Genomic DNA, 20126 nt, shown 5'->3' with positions numbered 1-20126 from the left:
GGGAGCAAAACTGAGACATATTTGAACACGACTCCCGTTCACATGGTTGATCATACTCTGGGTTCCACATGCATGTTTTAGCTGAAGGAAGAATACCTTAAACCTGGAGAGTTGAGACCCGTGTAATGGGTACCATGCAATATGACTTCAAAGGGTCTTCATTTGCTCACCGAACCTCTCCAATCCTATCACTGCTGCGTTTATGCCCCTGTACACACGCTTGATTCTCTTTTGGAGACATAGCAATCCATAGGTTTTACGATACTTACTAGTCAGGTACATTCTTAGGCGTTTAATATGCGGTGTTGAGTCCATTTCGTTGAGCAAGGAGTAGCTCTTGTCTCTTCCATATTTGACTTAAGGAATTTTATCTGTGCTCATTTCAATCTCTGGTTTTATGCAGCACCCCAACTCACCTTTCCCCTTAAGCAAGCATAAGTTGGTTTTCTAAATTTGAGACCCGGTTCTGTTCTGTAATTCAGTTCCTGTGTAGCCAAGTTTCCATTCCGTGTATTACTGATATCTTATGATGTTTCTTTTTCTGTGTGACTTATTTCAGTTAGAATCATCGTACCTGAATCCACTCATTGTGCTGCTAAGGACCTGATGACATAGATTTCATTGCTGAGTGATACTGCATTGTAAGTAAATACCACAACTTCTTTATCCATTTTTCACTTTCTGCGATGTTGAACTTGTACTGTAAACGAGGTTCTTGTAAACAGAGGCGTCCCAAATTTTGGGGTGGCTGTGTCTTTTTGATTTTAATTTCCCTAAGCTATAGGACCATAAATGGAAGTGCCCTAGGCTCTGTTGCTTTGTTTTTTAGATGTTTCAGGAAACACCATACACTTCTCCTGAGTGTCTGTTGGCAATTTACATCCCGCCAATCAGCATAACAAGGCTCCCAGTTCTCAATGGCCTGTTGCCTTTCTGGATTTTACACTTTTTTCAGATGGCCCTTTTGACCAGGGGGAAGTGAGACTTCATTGTAGTGCAGATTTCCTTTGCAAGCTTGCTTGGTTGGCCAAAAAGGGCGTATGCGTTTTTTCCTGAATATATTCAGGAAAAAACGCATACGCCCTTTTTGGCCAAGTGCATCATTGTGGACGTTCTGCCTCTTTTCCTATGCTTTCAATGCAATTCCAGTCTACCTCCTGAAATCGGTTTCCTGCAATTCTGCCCCGCTTTCAAGTCCTCTTGGCAGCCTTACTTCAGTCTATTTTTGGACGGTAGCTGTCATTTATAACTCTGCAGGTTTGTGAATTACAGTGCCCCTGAGCTCCTTTCTTCAACTCGCTTTCTTGTGACCTGGCCATAACACCGCAGGATGGCTTCAGGCCCTAATCTGGTTCCGGCCCGGCATGCTGAGCCTTTGGTTAATTCCTCTTCCTGGTGGGAAATGAGAGTTAAATTTGCCCGTCCAGACACCTCCAGCCAGCCTCTCATTGGTTCTCGCTATTCCTGTTCATCTTCCGCAGAAATTGCAAACTGGGCCAAACAGGAGGTTAAAGGGACTGACTCTCCAAGTCGGGAGAGTGTTAGTAAAGCGTCTGGAATGTTGCACCCGAATACCAGGGGAGCAAAACTGAGACATATTTGAACACGACTCCCGTTCACATGGTTGATCATACTCTGGGTTCCACATGCATGTTTTAGCTGAAGGAAGAATACCTTAAACCTGGAGAGTTGAGACCCGTGTAATGGGTACCATGCAATATGACTTCAAAGGGTCTTCATTTGCTCACCGAACCTCTCCAATCCTATCACTGCTGCGTTTATGCCCCTGTACACACGCTTGATTCTCTTTTGGAGACATAGCAATCCATAGGTTTTACGATACTTACTAGTCAGGTACATTCTTAGGCGTTTAATATGCGGTGTTGAGTCCATTTCGTTGAGCAAGGAGTAGCTCTTGTCTCTTCCATATTTGACTTAAGGAATTTTATCTGTGCTCATTTCAATCTCTGGTTTTATGCAGCACCCCAACTCACCTTTCCCCTTAAGCAAGCATAAGTTGGTTTTCTAAATTTGAGACCCGGTTCTGTTCTGTAATTCAGTTCCTGTGTAGCCAAGTTTCCATTCCGTGTATTACTGATATCTTATGATGTTTCTTTTTCTGTGTGACTTATTTCAGTTAGAATCATCATACCTGAATCCACTCATTGTGCTGCTAAGGACCTGATGACATAGATTTCATTGCTGAGTGATACTGCATTGTAAGTAAATACCACAACTTCTTTATCCATTTTTCACTTTCTGCGATGTTGAACTTGTACTGTAAACAAGGTTCTTGTAAACAGAGGCGTCCCAAACATTGGGGTGGCTGTGTCTTTTTGATTTTAATTTCCCTAAGCTATAGGACTATAAGTGGAAGTGCCCTAGGCTCTGTTGCTTTGTTTTTTAGATGTTTCAGGAAACACCATACACTTCTCCTGAGTGTCTGTTGGCAATTTACATCCCGCCAATCAGCATAACAAGGCTCCCAGTTCTCAATGGCCTGTTGCCTTTCTGGATTTTACACTTTTTTCAGATGGCCCTTTTGACCAGGGGGAAGTGAGACTTCATTGTAGTGCAGATTTCCTTTGCAAGCTTGCTTGGTTGGCCAAAAAGGGCGTATGCGTTTTTTCCTGAATATATTCAGGAAAAAACGCATACGCCCTTTTTGGCCAAGTGCATCATTGTGGACGTTCTGCCTCTTTTCCTATGCTTTCAATGCAATTCCAGTCTACCTCCTGAAATCGGTTTCCTGCAATTCTGCCCCGCTTTCAAGTCCTCTTGGCAGCCTTACTTCAGTCTATTTTTGGACGGTAGCTGTCATTTATAACTCTGCAGGTTTGTGAATTACAGTGCCCCTGAGCTCCTTTCTTCAACTCGCTTTCTTGTGACCTGGCCGTAACACCGCAGGATGGCTTCAGGCCCTAATCTGGTTCCGGCCCGGCATGCTGAGCCTTTGGTTAATTCCTCTTCCTGGTGGGAAATGAGAGTTAAATTTGCCCGTCCAGACACCTCCAGCCAGCCTCTCATTGGTTCTCGCTATTCCTGTTCATCTTCCGCAGAAATTGCAAACTGGGCCAAACAGGAGGTTAAAGGGACTGACTCTCCAAGTCGGGAGAGTGTTAGTAAAGCGTCTGGAATGTTGCACCCGAATACCAGGGGAGCAAAACTGAGACATATTTGAACACGACTCCCGTTCACATGGTTGATCATACTCTGGGTTCCACATGCATGTTTTAGCTGAAGGAAGAATACCTTAAACCTGGAGAGTTGAGACCCGTGTAATGGGTACCATGCAATATGACTTCAAAGGGTCTTCATTTGCTCACCGAACCTCTCCAATCCTATCACTGCTGCGTTTATGCCCCTGTACACACGCTTGATTCTCTTTTGGAGACATAGCAATCCATAGGTTTTACGATACTTACTAGTCAGGTACATTCTTAGGCGTTTAATATGCGGTGTTGAGTCCATTTCGTTGAGCAAGGAGTAGCTCTTGTCTCTTCCATATTTGACTTAAGGAATTTTATCTGTGCTCATTTCAATCTCTGGTTTTATGCAGCACCCCAACTCACCTTTCCCCTTAAGCAAGCATAAGTTGGTTTTCTAAATTTGAGACCCGGTTCTGTTCTGTAATTCAGTTCCTGTGTAGCCAAGTTTCCATTCCGTGTATTACTGATATCTTATGATGTTTCTTTTTCTGTGTGACTTATTTCAGTTAGAATCATCATACCTGAATCCACTCATTGTGCTGCTAAGGACCTGATGACATAGATTTCATTGCTGAGTGATACTGCATTGTAAGTAAATACCACAACTTCTTTATCCATTTTTCACTTTCTGCGATGTTGAACTTGTACTGTAAACAAGGTTCTTGTAAACAGAGGCGTCCCAAACATTGGGGTGGCTGTGTCTTTTTGATTTTAATTTCCCTAAGCTATAGGACCATAAGTGGCAGTGCCCTAGGCTCTGTTGCTTTGTTTTTTAGATGTTTCAGGAAACACCATACACTTCTCCTGAGTGGTTGCTGGCAATTTACATCCCGCCCTTCAGCATAACAAGGCTCCTAGTTCTCCATGGCCTGTCCTGCCTTTCTGGATTTTACACTTTTTTCAGATGGCCCTTTTGACCGGGGGGAAGTGAGACTTCATTGTAGTGCAGATTTCCTTTGCAAGCTTGCTTGGTTGGCCAAAAAGGGCGTATGCGTTTTTTCCTGAATATATTCAGGAAAAAACGCATACGCCCTTTTTGGCCAAGTGCATCATTGTGGACGTTCTGCCTCTTTTCCTATGCTTTCAATGCAATTTCAGTCTACCTCCTGAAATCGGTTTCCTGCAATTCTGCCCCGCTTTCAAGTCCTCTTGGCAGCCTTACTTCAGTCTATTTTTGCACGATAGCTGTCATTTATAACTCTGCAGGTTTGTGAATTACACTGCCCCTGAGCTCCTTTCTTCAACTCGCTTTCTTGTGACCTGGCCGCAACACCGCAGGATGGCTTCAGGCCCTAATCTGGTTCTGGCACGGCACGCTGAGCCTTTGGTTATTTCCTCCTCCTGGTGGGAAATGAGAGTTAAATTTGCCCGTCCAGACACCTCCAGCTAGCCTCTCATTGGTTCTCGCTATTCCTGTTCATCTTCCGCAGAAATTGCAAACTGTGCCAAACAGGAGGTTAAAGGCGCTGACTCTTCAAGTGGGGAGAGTGTCAGTAAAGCGTCTGGAATGTTGCACCCGAGTACCAGGGGAGGAAAACTGAGACATATTTGAACACGTCTCCCGATCAAATGGTTGATCATACTGTAGGTTCCACATGCATGTTTTAGCTGAAGGAAGAATACCTTAAACCTGGAGAGTTGAGACCCGTGTAATGGGTACCATGCAATATGACTTCAAAGGGTCTTCATTTGCTCACCGAATCTCTCCAATCCTATCACTGCTGCGTTTATGCCCCTGTACACATGCTTGATTCTCTTTTGGAGACATAGCAATCCATAGGTTTTAAGATACTTACTAGTCAGGTACATTCTTAGGCGTTTAATATGCGGTGTTGAGTCCATTTCGTTGAGCAAGGAGTAGCTCTTGTCTATTCCATATTTGGCTTAAGGAACTTTATCTGTGCTCATTTCAATCTCTGGTTTTATGCAGCACCCCAACTCACCTTTACCCTTAAGCAAGCATAAGTTGGTTTTCTAAATTTGAGACCCTGTTCTGTTCTGTAATTCAGTTCCTGTGTAGCCAAGTTTCCATTCCGTGTATTACTGATATCTTATGATGTTTCTTTTTCTGTGTGACTTATTTCAGTTAGAATCATCATACCTGAATCCACTCATTGTGCTGCTAAGGGCCTGATGACATAGATTTCATTGCTGAGTGATATTGCTTTGTAAGTGAATACCACAACTTCTTTATCCATTTTTCACTTTCTGCGATGTTGAACTTGTACTGTAAACGAGGTTCTTGTAAACAGAGCCATTCCAAACTTTGGGGTGGCTGTGTCTTTTTGATTTTAATTTCCCTAAGCTATAGGACCATAAGTGGAAGTGCCCTAGGCTCTGTTGCTTTGTTTTTTAGATGTTTCAGGAAACACCATACACTTCTCCTGAGTGTCTGTTGGCAATTTACATCCCGCCCATCAGCATAACAAGGCTCCCAGTTCTCAATGGCCTGTTGCCTTTCTGGATTTTACACTTTTTTCAGATGGCCCTTTTGACCGGGGAGAAGTGAGACTTCATTGTAGTGCAGATTTCCTTTGCAAGCTTGCTTGGTTGGCCAAAAAGGGCGTATGCGTTTTTTCCTGAATATATTCAGGAAAAAACGCATACGCCCTTTTTGGCCAAGTGCATCATTGTGGACGTTCTGCCTCTTTTCCTATGCTTTCAATGCAATTCCAGTCTACCTCCTGAAATCGGTTTCCTGCAATTCTGCCCCGCTTTCAAGTCCTCTTGGCAGCCTTACTTCAGTCTATTTTTGCACGATAGCTGTCATTTATAACTCTGCAGGTTTGTGAATTACAGTGCCCCTGAGCTCCTTTCTTAAATTCGCTTTCTTGTGAGCTGGCCGAAACACCGCAGGATGGCTTCAGGCCCTAATCTGGTTCCGGCCCGGCATGTTGAGCCTTTGGTTAATTCCTCTTCCTGGTGGGAAATGAGAGTTAACTTTGCCCGTCCAGACACCTCCAGCCAGCCTCGCATTGGTTCTCGCTATTCCTGTTCATCTTCCGCAGAAATTGCAAACTGGGCCAAACAGGAGTTTAAAGGCGCTGACTCTCCAAGTGGGGAGAGTGTTAGTAAAGCGTCTGGAATGTTGCACCCGAGTACCAGGGGAGCAAAACTGAGACATATTTGAACACGACTCCCGTTCACATGGTTGATCATACTCTGGGTTCCACATGCATGTTTTAGCTGAAGGAAGAATACCTTAAACCTGGAGAGTTGAGACCCGTGTAATGGGTACCATGCAATATGACTTCAAAGGGTCTTCATTTGCTCACCGAACCTCTCCAATCCTATCACTGCTGCGTTTATGCCCCTGTACACATGCTTGATTCTCTTTTGGAGACATAGCAATCCATAGGTTTTAAGATACTTACTAGTCAGGTACATTCTTAGGCGTTTAATATGGGGTTTTGAGTCCATTTCGTTGAGCAAGGAGTAGCTCTTGTCTATTCCATATTTGGCTTAAGGAACTTTATCTGTGCTCATTTCAATCTCTGGTTTTATGCAGCACCCCAACTCACCTTTCCCCTTAAGCAAGCATAAGTTGGTTTTCTAAATTTGAGACCCTGTTCTGTTTTGGAATGCAGTTCCTGTGTAGCCAAGTTTACATTCCGTGTATTAGTGATATCTTATGATGTTTCTTTTTCTGTGTGACTTATTTCAGTTAGAATCATCGTACCTGAATCCACTCATTGTGCTGCTAAGGGCCTGATGACATAGATTTCATTGCTGAGTGATATTGCTTTGTAAGTAAATACCACAACTTCTTTATCCATTTTTCACTTTCTGCGATGTTGAACTTGTACTGTAAACGAGGTTCTTGTAAACAGAGGCGTCCCAAACTTTGGGGTGGCTGTGTCCTTTTGATTTTAATTTCCCTAAGCTATAGGACCATAAGTGGCAGTGCCCTAGGCTCTGTTGCTTTGTTTTTTAGATGTTTCAGGAAACACCATACACTTCTCCCGAGTGGTTGTTGGCAATTTACATCCCGCCCTTCAGCATAACAAGGCTCCCAGTTCTCCATGGCCTGTCCTGCCTTTATGGATTTTACACTTTTTTCAGATGGCCCTTTTGACCGGGGAGAAGTGAGACTTCATTGTAGTGCAGATTTCCTTTGCAAGCTTGCTTGGTTGGCCAAAAAGGGCGTATGCGTTTTTTCCTGAATATATTCAGGAAAAAACGCATACGCCCTTTTTGGCCAAGTGCATCATTGTGGACGTTCTGCCTCTTTTCCTATGCTTTCAATGCAATTCCAGTCTACCTCCTGAAATCGGTTTCCTGCAATTCTGCCCCGCTTTCAAGTCCTCTTGGCAGCCTTACTTCAGTCTATTTTTGGACGATAGCTGTCATTTATAACTCTGCAGGTTTGTGAATTACAGTGCCCCTGAGCTCCTTTCTTCAACTCGCTTTCTTGTGACCTGGCCGTAACACCGCAGGATGGCTTCAGGCCCTAATCTGGTTCCGGCCCGGCATGCTGAGCCTTTGGTTAATTCCTCTTCCTGGTGGGAAATGAGAGTTAAATTTGCCCGTCCAGACACCTCCAGCCAACCTCTCATTGGTTCTCGCTATTCCTGTTCATCTTCCGCAGAAATTGCAAACTGTGCCAAACAGGAGGTTAAAGGCGCTGACTCTTCAAGTGGGGAGAGTGTCAGTAAAGCGTCTGGAATGTTGCACCCGAGTACCAGGGGAGGAAAACTGAGACATATTTGAACACGTCTCCCGATCAAATGGTTGATCATACTGTAGGTTCCACATGCATGTTTTAGCTGAAGGAAGAATACCTTAAACCTGGAGAGTTGAGACCCGTGTAATGGGTACCATGCAATATGACTTCAAAGGGTCTTCATTTGCTCACCGAATCTCTCCAATCCTATCACTGCTGCGTTTATGCCCCTGTACACATGCTTGATTCTCTTTTGGAGACATAGCAATCCATAGGTTTTAAGATACTTACTAGTCAGGTACATTCTTAGGCGTTTAATATGCGGTGTTGAGTCCATTTCGTTGAGCAAGGAGTAGCTCTTGTCTATTCCATATTTGGCTTAAGGAACTTTATCTGTGCTCATTTCAATCTCTGGTTTTATGCAGCACCCCAACTCACCTTTACCCTTAAGCAAGCATAAGTTGGTTTTCTAAATTTGAGACCCGGTTCTGTTCTGTAATTCAGTTCCTGTGTAGCCAAGTTTCCATTCCGTGTATTACTGATATCTTATGATGTTTCTTTTTCTGTGTGACTTATTTCAGTTAGAATCATCATACCTGAATCCACTCATTGTGCTGCTAAGGACCTGATGACATAGATTTCATTGCTGAGTGATACTGCATTGTAAGTAAATACCACAACTTCTTTATCCATTTTTCACTTTCTGCGATGTTGAACTTGTACTGTAAACGAGGTTCTTGTAAACAGAGGCGTCCCAAACTTTGGCGTGGCTGTGTCTTTTTGATTTTAATTTCCCTAAGCTATAGGACCATAAGTGGAAGTGCCCTAGGCTCTGTTGCTTTGTTTTTTAGATGTTTCAAGAAACACCATACACTTCTCCTGAGTGGTTGCTGGCAATTTACATCCCGCCCTTCAGCATAACAAGGCTCCCAGTTCTCCATGGCCTGTCCTGCCTTTCTGGATTTTACACTTTTTTCAGATGGCCCTTTTGACCGGGGGGAAGTGAGACTTCATTGTAGTGCAGATTTCCTTTGCAAGCTTGCGTGGTTGGCCAAAAAGGGCGTATGCGTTTTTTCCTGAATATATTCAGGAAAAAACGCATACGCCCTTTTTGGCCAAGTGCATCATTGTGGACGTTCTGCCTCTTTTCCTATGCTTTCAATGCAATTTCAGTCTACCTCCTGAAATCGGTTTCCTGCAATTCTGCCCCGCTTTCAAGTCCTCTTGGCAGCCTTACTTCAGTCTATTTTTGCACGATAGCTGTCATTTATAACTCTGCAGGTTTGTGAATTACAGTGCCCCTGAGCTCCTTTCTTCAACTCGCTTTCTTGTGACCTGGTCGCAACACCGCAGGATGGCTTCAGGCCCTAATCTGGTTCTGGCACGGCACGCTGAGCCTTTGGTTATTTCCTCCTCCTGGTGGGAAATGAGAGTTAAATTTGCCCGTCCAGACACCTCCAGCTAGCCTCTCATTGGTTCTCGCTATTCCTGTTCATCTTCCGCAGAAATTGCAAACTGTGCCAAACAGGAGGTTAAAGGCGCTGACTCTTCAAGTGGGGAGAGTGTCAGTAAAGCGTCTGGAATGTTGCACCCGAGTACCAGGGGAGGAAAATTGAGACATATTTGAACACGTCTCCCGATCAAATGGTTGATCATACTGTAGGTTCCACATGCATGTTTTAGCTGAAGGAAGAATACCTTAAACCTGGAGAGTTGAGACCCGTGTAATGGGTACCATGCAATATGACTTCAAAGGGTCTTCATTTGCTCACCGAATCTCTCCAATCCTATCACTGCTGCGTTTATGCCCCTGTACACATGCTTGATTCTCTTTTGGAGACATAGCAATCCATAGGTTTTAAGATACTTACTAGTCAGGTACATTCTTAGGCGTTTAATATGCGGTGTTGAGTCCATTTCGTTGAGCAAGGAGTAGCTCTTGTCTATTCCATATTTGGCTTAAGGAACTTTATCTGTGCTCATTTCAATCTCTGGTTTTATGCAGCACCCCTACTCACCTTTACCCTTAAGCAAGCATAAGTTGGTTTTCTAAATTTCAGACCCTGTTCTGTTCTGTAATTCAGTTCCTGTGTAGCCAAGTTTCCATTCCGTGTATTACTGATATCTTATGATGTTTCTTTTTCTGTGTGACTTATTTCAGTTAGAATCATCATACCTGAATCCACTCATTGTGCTGCTAAGGGCCTGATGACATAGATTTCATTGCTGAGTGATATTGCTTTGTAAGTGAATACCACAACTTCTTTATCCATTTTTCACTTTCTGCGATGTTGAACTTGTACTGTAAACGAGGTTCTTGTAAACAGAGCCATTCCAAACTTTGGGGTGGCTGTGTCTTTTTGATTTTAATTTCCCTAAGCTATAGGACCATAAGTGGAAGTGCCCTAGGCTCTGTTGCTTTGTTTTTTAGATGTTTCAGGAAACACCATACACTTCTCCCGAGTGTCTGTTGGCAATTTACATCCCGCCCATCAGCATAACAAGGCTCCCAGTTCTCCATGGCCTGTCCTGCCTTTCTGGATTTTACACTTTTTTCAGATGGCCGTTTTGACCGGGTGGAAGTGAGACTTCATTGTAGTGCAGATTTCCTTTGCAAGCTTGCTTGGTTGGCCAAAAAGGGCGTATGCGTTTTTTCCTGAATATATTCAGGAAAAAACGCATACGCCCTTTTTGGCCAAGTGCATCATTGTGGACGTTCTGCCTCTTTTCCTATGCTTCCAATGCAATTCCAGTCTACCTCCTGAAATCGGTTTCCTGCAATTCTGCCCCGCTTTCAAGTCCTCTTGGCAGCCTTACTTCAGTATATTTTTGGACGATAGCTGTCATTTATAACTCTGCAGGTTTGTGAATTACAGTGCCCCTGAGCTCCTTTCTTCAACTCGCTTTCTTGTGAGCTGGCCGCAACACCGCAGGATGGCTTCAGGCCCTAATCTGGTTCTGGCACGGCACGCTGAGCCTTTGGTTATTTCCTCCTCCTGGTGGGAAATGAGAGATAAATTTGCCCGTCCAGACACCTCCAGCTAGCCTCTCATTGCTTCTCGCTACTCCTGTTCATCTTCCGCAGAAATTGCAAACTGTGCCAAACAGGAGGTTAATGGCGCTGACTCTTCAAGTGGGGAGAGTGTCAGTAAAGCGTCTGGAATGTTGCACCCGAGTACCAGGGGAGGAAAACTGAGACATATTTGAACACGTCTCCCGATCAAATGGTTGATCATACTCTAGGTTCCACATGCATGTTTTAGCTGAAGGAAGAATACCTTAAACCTGGAGAGTTGAGACCCGTGTAATGGGTACCATGCAATATGACTTCAAAGGGTCTTCATTTGCTCACTGAACCTCTCCAATCCTATCACTGCTGCGTTTATGCCCCTGTACACAGGCTTGATTCGCTTTTGAGACATAGCAATCCATAGGTTTTACGATACTTACTAGTCAGGTACATTCTTAGGCGTTTAATATGCGGTGTTGAGTCCATTTCGTTGAGCAAGGAGTAGCTCTTGTCTATTCCATATTTGGCTTAAGGAACTTTATCTGTGCTCATTTCAATCTCTGGTTTTATGCAGCACCCCAACTCACCTTTACCCTTAAGCAAGAATAAGTTGGTTTTCTAAATTTGAGACCCTGTTCTGTTCTGTAATTCAGTTCCTTGTAGCCAAGTTTACATTCCGTGTATTACTGATATCTTATGATGTTTCTTTTTCTTTGTGACTTATTTCACTTAGAATTATCATACCTGAATCCACTCATTGTGCTGCTAAGGGCCTGATGACATAGATTTCATTGCTCAGTGATATTGCTTTGTAAGTAAATACCACAACTTCTTTATCCATTTTTCACTTTCTGCGATGTTGAACTTGTACTGTAAATGATGTTCTTGTAAACAGAGACGTTCCAAACATTGGGGTGGCTGTGTCTTTTTGATTTTAAATTGCCTAAGCTATAGGACCATAATTGGAAGTGCCCTAGGCTCTGTTGCTTTGTTTTTTAGATGTTTCAGGAAACACCATACACTTCTCCCGAGTGGTTGTTGGCAATTTACATCCCACCCTTCAGCATAACAAGGCTCCCAGTTCTCCATGGCCTGTCCTGCCTTTCTGGATTTTACACTTTTTTCAGATGGCCCTTTTGACCGGGGAGAAGTGAGACTTCATTGTAGTGCAGATTTCCTTTGCAAGCTTGCTTGGTTGGCCAAAAAGGGCGTATGCGTTTTTTCCTGAATATATTCAGGAAAAAACGCATATGCCCTTTTTGGCCAAGTGCATCATTGTGGACGTTCTGCCTCTTTTCCTATGCTTTCAATGCAATTCCAGTCTACCTCCTGAAATCGGTTTCCTGCAATTCTGCCCCGCTTTCAAGTCCTCTTGGCAGCCTTACTTCAGTCTATTTTTGGACGATAGCTGTCATTTATAACTCTGCAGGTTTGTGAATTACAGTGCCCCTGAGCTCCTTTCTTCAACTCGCTTTCTTGTGACCTGGCCGTAACACCGCAGGATGGCTTCAGGCCCTAATCTGGTTCCGGCCCGGCATGCTGAGCCTTTGGTTAATTCCTCTTCCTGGTGGGAAATGAGAGTTAAATTTGCCCGTCCAGACACCTCCAGCTAGCCTCTCATTGGTTCTCGCTATTCCTGTTCATCTTCCGCAGAAATTGCAAACTGGGCCAAACAGGAAGTTAAAGGGACTGACGCTCCAAGTGGGGAGAGTGTTAGTAAAGCGTCTGGAATGTTGCACCCGAGTACCAGGGGCGCAAAACTGAGACATATTTGAACACGACTCCCGTTCACATGGTTGATCATACTCTGGGTTCCACATGCATGTTTTAGCTGAAGGAAGAATACCTTAAACCTGGAGAGTTGAGACCCGTGTAATGGGTACCATGCAATATGACTTCAAAGGGTCTTCATTTGCTCACCGAACCTCTCCAATCCTATCACTGCTGCGTTTATGCCCCTGTACACACGCTTGATTCTCTTTTGGAGACATAGCAATCCATAGGTTTTAAGATACTTACTAGTCAGGTACATTCTTAGGCGTTTAATATGTGGTTTTGAGTCCATTTCGTTGAGCAAGGAGTAGCTCTGGTCTATTCCATATTTGGCTTAAGGAACTTTATCTGTGCTCATTTCAATCCCTGGTTTTATGCAGCACCCCAACTCACCTTTCCCCTTAAGCAAGCATAAGTTGGTTTTCTAAATTTGAGACCCTGTTCTATTTTGGAATGCAGTTCCTGTGTAGCCAAGTTTACATTCCGTGTATTAGTGATATCTTATGATGTTTCTTTTTCTGTGTGACTTATTTCAGTTAGAATCATCATACCTGAATCCACTCACTGTGCTGCTAAGGGCCTGATGACATAGATTTCATTGCTGAGTGATATTGCTTTGTAAGTAAATACCACAACTTCTTTATCCATTTTTCACTTTCTGCGATGTTGAACTTGTACTGTAAACGAGGTTCTTGTAAACAGAGGCGTCCCAAACTTTGGGGTGGCTGTGTCTTTTTGATTTTAATTTCCCTAAGCTATAGGACCATAAGTGGCAGTGCCCTAGGCTCTGTTGCTTTGTTTTTTAGATGTTTCAGGAAACACCATACACTTCTCCCCAGTGTCTGTTGGCAATTTACATCCCGCCCATCAGCATAACAAGGCTCCCAGTTCTCCATGGCCTGTCCTGCCTTTCTGGATTTTACACTTTTTTCAGATGGCCCTTTTGACCGGGGGGAAGTGAGACTTCATTGTAGTGCAGATTTCCTTTGCAAGCTTGCTTGGTTGGCCAAAAAGGGCGTATGCGTTTTTTCCTGAATATATTAAGGAAAAAACGCATACGCCCTTTTTGGCCAAGTGCATCATTGTGGACGTTCTGCCTCTTTTCCTATGCTTTCAATGCAATTCCAGTCTACCTCCTGAAATCGGTTTCCTGCAATTCTGCCCCGCTTTCAAGTCCTCTTGGCAGCCTTACTTCAGTCTATTTTTGGACGATAGCTGTGATTTATAACTCTGCAGGTTTGTGAATTACAGTGTCCCTGAGCTCCTTTCTTCAACTCGCTTTCTTGTGAGCTGGCCGCAACACCGCAGGATGGCTTCAGGCCCTAATCTGGTTCCGGCACGGCACGCTGAGCCTTTGGTTATTTCCTCTTCCTGGTGGGAAATGAGAGTTAAATTTGCCCGTCCAGACACCTCCAGCTAGCCTCTCATTGCTTCTCGCTACTCCTGTTCATCTTCCGCAGAAATTGCAAACTGTGCCAAACAGGAGGTTAATGGCGCTGACTCTTCAAGTGGGGAGAGTGTCAGTAAAGCGTCTGGAATGTTGCACCCGAGTACCAGGGGAGGAAAACTGAGACATATTTGAACACGTCTCCCGATCAAATGGTTGATCATACTCTAGGTTCCACATGCATGTTTTAGCTGAAGGAAGAATACCTTAAACCTGGAGAGTTGAGACCCGTGTAATGGGTACCATGCAATATGACTTCAAAGGGTCTTCATTTGCTCACCGAACCTCTCCAATCCTATCACTGCTGCGTTTATGCCCCTGTACACACGCTTGATTCTCTTTTGGAGACATAGCAATCCATAGGTTTTAAGATACTTAGTAGTCAGGTACATTCTTAGGCGTTTAATATGTGGTTTTGAGTCCATTTCGTTGAGCAAGGAGTAGCTCTGGTCTATTCCATATTTGGCTTAAGGAACTTTATCTGTGCTCATTTCAATCCCTGGTTTTATGCAGCACCCCAACTCACCTTTCCCCTTAAGCAAGCATAAGTTGGTTTTCTAAATTTGAGACCCTGTTCTATTTTGGAATGCAGTTCCTGTGTAGCCAAGTTTACATTCCGTGTATTAGTGATATCTTATGATGTTTCTTTTTCTGTGTGACTTATTTCAGTTAGAATCATCATACCTGAATCCACTCATTGTGCTGCTAAGGGCCTGATGACATAGATTTCATTGCTGAGTGATATTGCTTTGTAAGTAAATACCACAACTTCTTTATCCATTTTTCACTTTCTGCGATGTTGAACTTGTACTGTAAACGAGGTTCTTGTAAACAGAGGCGTCCCAAACTTTGGGGTGGCTGTGTCTTTTTGATTTTAATTTCCCTAAGCTATAGGACCATAAGTGGCAGTGCCCTAGGCTCTGTTGCTTTGTTTTTTAGATGTTTCAGGAAACACCATACACTTCTCCCCAGTGTCTGTTGGCAATTTACATCCCGCCCATCAGCATAACAAGGCTCCCAGTTCTCCATGGCCTGTCCTGCCTTTCTGGATTTTACACTTTTTTCAGATGGCCCTTTTGACCGGGGGGAAGTGAGACTTCATTGTAGTGCAGATTTCCTTTGCAAGCTTGCTTGGTTGGCCAAAAAGGGCGTATGCGTTTTTTCCTGAATATATTAAGGAAAAAACGCATACGCCCTTTTTGGCCAAGTGCATCATTGTGGACGTTCTGCCTCTTTTCCTATGCTTTCAATGCAATTCCAGTCTACCTCCTGAAATCGGTTTCCTGCAATTCTGCCCCGCTTTCAAGTCCTCTTGGCAGCCTTACTTCAGTCTATTTTTGGACGATAGCTGTGATTTATAACTCTGCAGGTTTGTGAATTACAGTGTCCCTGAGCTCCTTTCTTCAACTCGCTTTCTTGTGAGCTGGCCGCAACACCGCAGGATGGCTTCAGGCCCTAATCTGGTTCCGGCACGGCACGCTGAGCCTTTGGTTATTTCCTCTTCCTGGTGGGAAATGAGAGTTAAATTTGCCCGTCCAGACACCTCCAGCTAGCCTCTCATTGCTTCTCGCTACTCCTGTTCATCTTCCGCAGAAATTGCAAACTGTGCCAAACAGGAGGTTAATGGCGCTGACTCTTCAAGTGGGGAGAGTGTCAGTAAAGCGTCTGGAATGTTGCACCCGAGTACCAGGGGAGGAAAACTGAGACATATTTGAACACGTCTCCCGATCAAATGGTTGATCATACTCTAGGTTCCACATGCATGTTTTAGCTGAAGGAAGAATACCTTAAACCTGGAGAGTTGAGACCCGTGTAATGGGTACCATGCAATATGACTTCAAAGGGTCTTCATTTGCTCACTGAACCTCTCCAATCCTATCACTGCTGCGTTTATGCCCCTGTACACAGGCTTGATTCGCTTTTGGAGACATAGCAATCCATAGGTTTTACGATACTTACTAGTCAGGTACATTCTTAGGCGTTTAATATGCGGTGTTGAGTCCATTTCGTTGAGCAAGGAGTAGCTCTTGTCTATTCCATATTTGGCTTAAGGAACTTTATCTGTGCTCATTTCAATCTCTGGTTTTATGCAGCACCCCAACTCACCTTTACCCTTAAGCAAGAATAAGTTGGTTTTCTAAATTTGAGACCCTGTTCTGTTCTGTAATTCAGTTCCTTGTAGCCAAGTTTACATTCCGTGTATTACTGATATCTTATGATGTTTCTTTTTCTTTGTGACTTATTTCACTTAGAATTATCATACCTGAATCCACTCATTGTGCTGCTAAGGGCCTGATGACATAGATTTCATTGCTCAGTGATATTGATTTGTAAGTAAATACCACAACTTCTTTATCCATTTTTCACTTTCTGCGATGTTGAACTTGTACTGTAAATGATGTTCTTGTAAACAGAGACGTTCCAAACATTGGGGTGGCTGTGTCTTTTTGATTTTAAATTGCCTAAGCTATAGGACCATAATTGGAAGTGCCCTAGGCTCTGTTGCTTTGTTTTTTAGATGTTTCAGGAAACACCATACACTTCTCCCGAGTGGTTGTTGGCAATTTACATCCCACCCTTCAGCATAACAAGGCTCCCAGTTCTCCATGGCCTGTCCTGCCTTTCTGGATTTTACACTTTTTTCAGATGGCCCTTTTGACCGGGGAGAAGTGAGACTTCATTGTAGTGCAGATTTCCTTTGCAAGCTTGCTTGGTTGGCCAAAAAGGGCGTATGCGTTTTTTCCTGAATATATTCAGGAAAAAACGCATATGCCCTTTTTGGCCAAGTGCATCATTGTGGACGTTCTGCCTCTTTTCCTATGCTTTCAATGCAATTCCAGTCTACCTCCTGAAATTGGTTTCCTGCAATTCTGCCCCGCTTTCAAGTCCTCTTGGCAGCCTTACTTCAGTCTATTTTTGGACGATAGCTGTCATTTATAACTCTGCAGGTTTGTGAATTACAGTGCCCCTGAGCTCCTTTCTTCAACTCGCTTTCTTGTGACCTGGCCGTAACACCGCAGGATGGCTTCAGGCCCTAATCTGGTTCCGGCCCGGCATGCTGAGCCTTTGGTTAATTCCTCTTCCTGGTGGGAAATGAGAGTTAAATTTGCCCGTCCAGACACCTCCAGCTAGCCTCTCATTGGTTCTCGCTATTCCTGTTCATCTTCCGCAGAAATTGCAAACTGGGCCAAACAGGAAGTTAAAGGGACTGACGCTCCAAGTGGGGAGAGTGTTAGTAAAGCGTCTGGAATGTTGCACCCGAGTACCAGGGGCGCAAAACTGAGACATATTTGAACACGACTCCCGTTCACATGGTTGATCATACTCTGGGTTCCACATGCATGTTTTAGCTGAAGGAAGAATACCTTAAACCTGGAGAGTTGAGACCCGTGTAATGGGTACCATGCAATATGACTTCAAAGGGTCTTCATTTGCTCACCGAACCTCTCCAATCCTATCACTGCTGCGTTTATGCCCCTGTACACACGCTTGATTCTCTTTTGGAGACATAGCAATCCATAGGTTTTAAGATACTTACTAGTCAGGTACATTCTTAGGCGTTTAATATGTGGTTTTGAGTCCATTTCGTTGAGCAAGGAGTAGCTCTGGTCTATTCCATATTTGGCTTAAGGAACTTTATCTGTGCTCATTTCAATCCCTGGTTTTATGCAGCACCCCAACTCACCTTTCCCCTTAAGCAAGCATAAGTTGGTTTTCTAAATTTGAGACCCTGTTCTATTTTGGAATGCAGTTCCTGTGTAGCCAAGTTTACATTCCGTGTATTAGTGATATCTTATGATGTTTCTTTTTCTGTGTGACTTATTTCAGTTAGAATCATCATACCTGAATCCACTCATTGTGCTGCTAAGGGCCTGATGACATAGATTTCATTGCTGAGTGATATTGCTTTGTAAGTAAATACCACAACTTCTTTATCCATTTTTCACTTTCTGCGATGTTGAACTTGTACTGTAAACGAGGTTCTTGTAAACAGAGGCGTCCCAAACTTTGGGGTGGCTGTGTCTTTTTGATTTTAATTTCCCTAAGCTATAGGACCATAAGTGGCAGTGCCCTAGGCTCTGTTGCTTTGTTTTTTAGATGTTTCAGGAAACACCATACACTTCTCCCCAGTGTCTGTTGGCAATTTACATCCCGCCCATCAGCATAACAAGGCTCCCAGTTCTCCATGGCCTGTCCTGCCTTTCTGGATTTTACACTTTTTTCAGATGGCCCTTTTGACCGGGGGGAAGTGAGACTTCATTGTAGTGCAGATTTCCTTTGCAAGCTTGCTTGGTTGGCCAAAAAGGGCGTATGCGTTTTTTCCTGAATATATTAAGGAAAAAACGCATACGCCCTTTTTGGCCAAGTGCATCATTGTGGACGTTCTGCCTCTTTTCCTATGCTTTCAATGCAATTCCAGTCTACCTCCTGAAATCGGTTTCCTGCAATTCTGCCCCGCTTTCAAGTCCTCTTGGCAGCCTTACTTCAGTCTATTTTTGGACGATAGCTGTGATTTATAACTCTGCAGGTTTGTGAATTACAGTGTCCCTGAGCTCCTTTCTTCAACTCGCTTTCTTGTGAGCTGGCCGCAACACCGCAGGATGGCTTCAGGCCCTAATCTGGTTCCGGCACGGCATGCTGAGCCTTTGGTTATTTCCTCTTCCTGGTGGGAAATGAGAGTTAAATTTGCCCGTCCAGACACCTCCAGCTAGCCTCTAATTGGTTCTCACTATTCCTGTTCATCTTCCATGGAAATTGGAAACTGGGCCAAACAGGAGGTTAAAGGGACTGACTCTCCAAGTGGGGAGAGTGTTAGTAAAGCGTCTGGAATGTAGCACCCGAGTACCAGGGTACGAAAACTGAGACATATTTGAACACGTCTCCCGATCACATGGTTGATCATACTCTAGGTTCCACATGCATGTTTTAGCTGAAGGAAGAATACCTTAAACCTGGGTAGTTGAAACCCGTGGAATGGGTACCATGCAATATGACTTCAAAGGGTCTTCATTTGCTCACCGAACCTCTCCAATCCTATCACTGCTGGGTGTATGCCCCTGTACACACGCTTGATTCTCTTTTGGAGACATAGCAATCCATAGGTTTTAAGATACTTACTAGTCAGGTACATTCTTAGGCGTTTAATATGGGGTGTTGAGTCCATTTCGTTGAGCAAGGAGTAGCTCTTGTCTATTCCATATTTGACTTAAGGAAGTTTATCTGTGCTCATTTCAATCTCTGGTTTTATGCAGCACCCCAACTCACCTTTCCCCTTAAGCAAGCATAAGTTGGTTTTCTAAATTTGAGACCCTGTTCTGTTCTCTAATTCAGTTCCTGTGTAGCCAAGTTTACATTCCGTGTATTACTGATATCTTATGATGTTTCTTTTTCTGTGTGACTTATTTCAGTTAGAATCATCATACCTGAATCCACTCATTGTGCTGCTAAGGGCCTGATGACACAGATTTCATTGCTGAGTGATATTGCTTTGTAAGTAAATACCACAATTTCTTTATCCATTTTTCACTTTCTGCGATGTTGAACTTGTACTGTAAACGAGGTTCTTGTAAACAGAGCCGTTCCAAACTTTGGGGTGGCTGTGTCTTTTTGATTTTAATTTCCCTAAGCTATAGGACCATAAGTGGAAGTGCCCTAGGTTCTGTTGCTTTGTTTTTTAGATGTTTCAGGAAACACCATACACTTCTCCCGAGTGGTTGTTGGCAATTTACATCCCGCCCATCAGCATAACAAGGCTCCCAGTTCTCCATGGCCTGTCCTGCCTTTCTGGATTTTACACTTTTTTCAGATAGCCCTTTTGACCGGGGGGAAGTGAGACTTCATTGTAGTGCAGATTTCCTTTGCAAGCTTGCTTGGTTGGCCAAAAAGGGCGTATGCGTTTTTTCCTGAATATATTCAGGAAAAAACGCATACGCCCTTTTTGGCCAAGTGCATCATTGTGGACGTTCTGCCTCTTTTCCTATGCTTTCAATGCAATTCCAGTCTACCTCCTGAAATCGGTTTCCT

General features: G+C 43.8%; 1 long non-coding RNA gene across 1 annotated transcript in view; it reads left to right on the top strand.

The window, feature by feature from the left end:
- Nucleotides 1-20126, top strand: part of LOC307185421 — a 1499986-nt gene that overhangs the window by 230082 nt on the left and 1249778 nt on the right. The gene's annotated exons all lie outside the window — the stretch shown is intronic.

This window comes from Stenella coeruleoalba, assembly GCF_951394435.1.
Source record: "Stenella coeruleoalba genome assembly, chromosome: 4".
Classification (NCBI taxonomy): Eukaryota; Metazoa; Chordata; class Mammalia; order Artiodactyla; family Delphinidae; genus Stenella; species Stenella coeruleoalba.
This window is presented reverse-complemented; position numbering and strand designations above follow the sequence as displayed.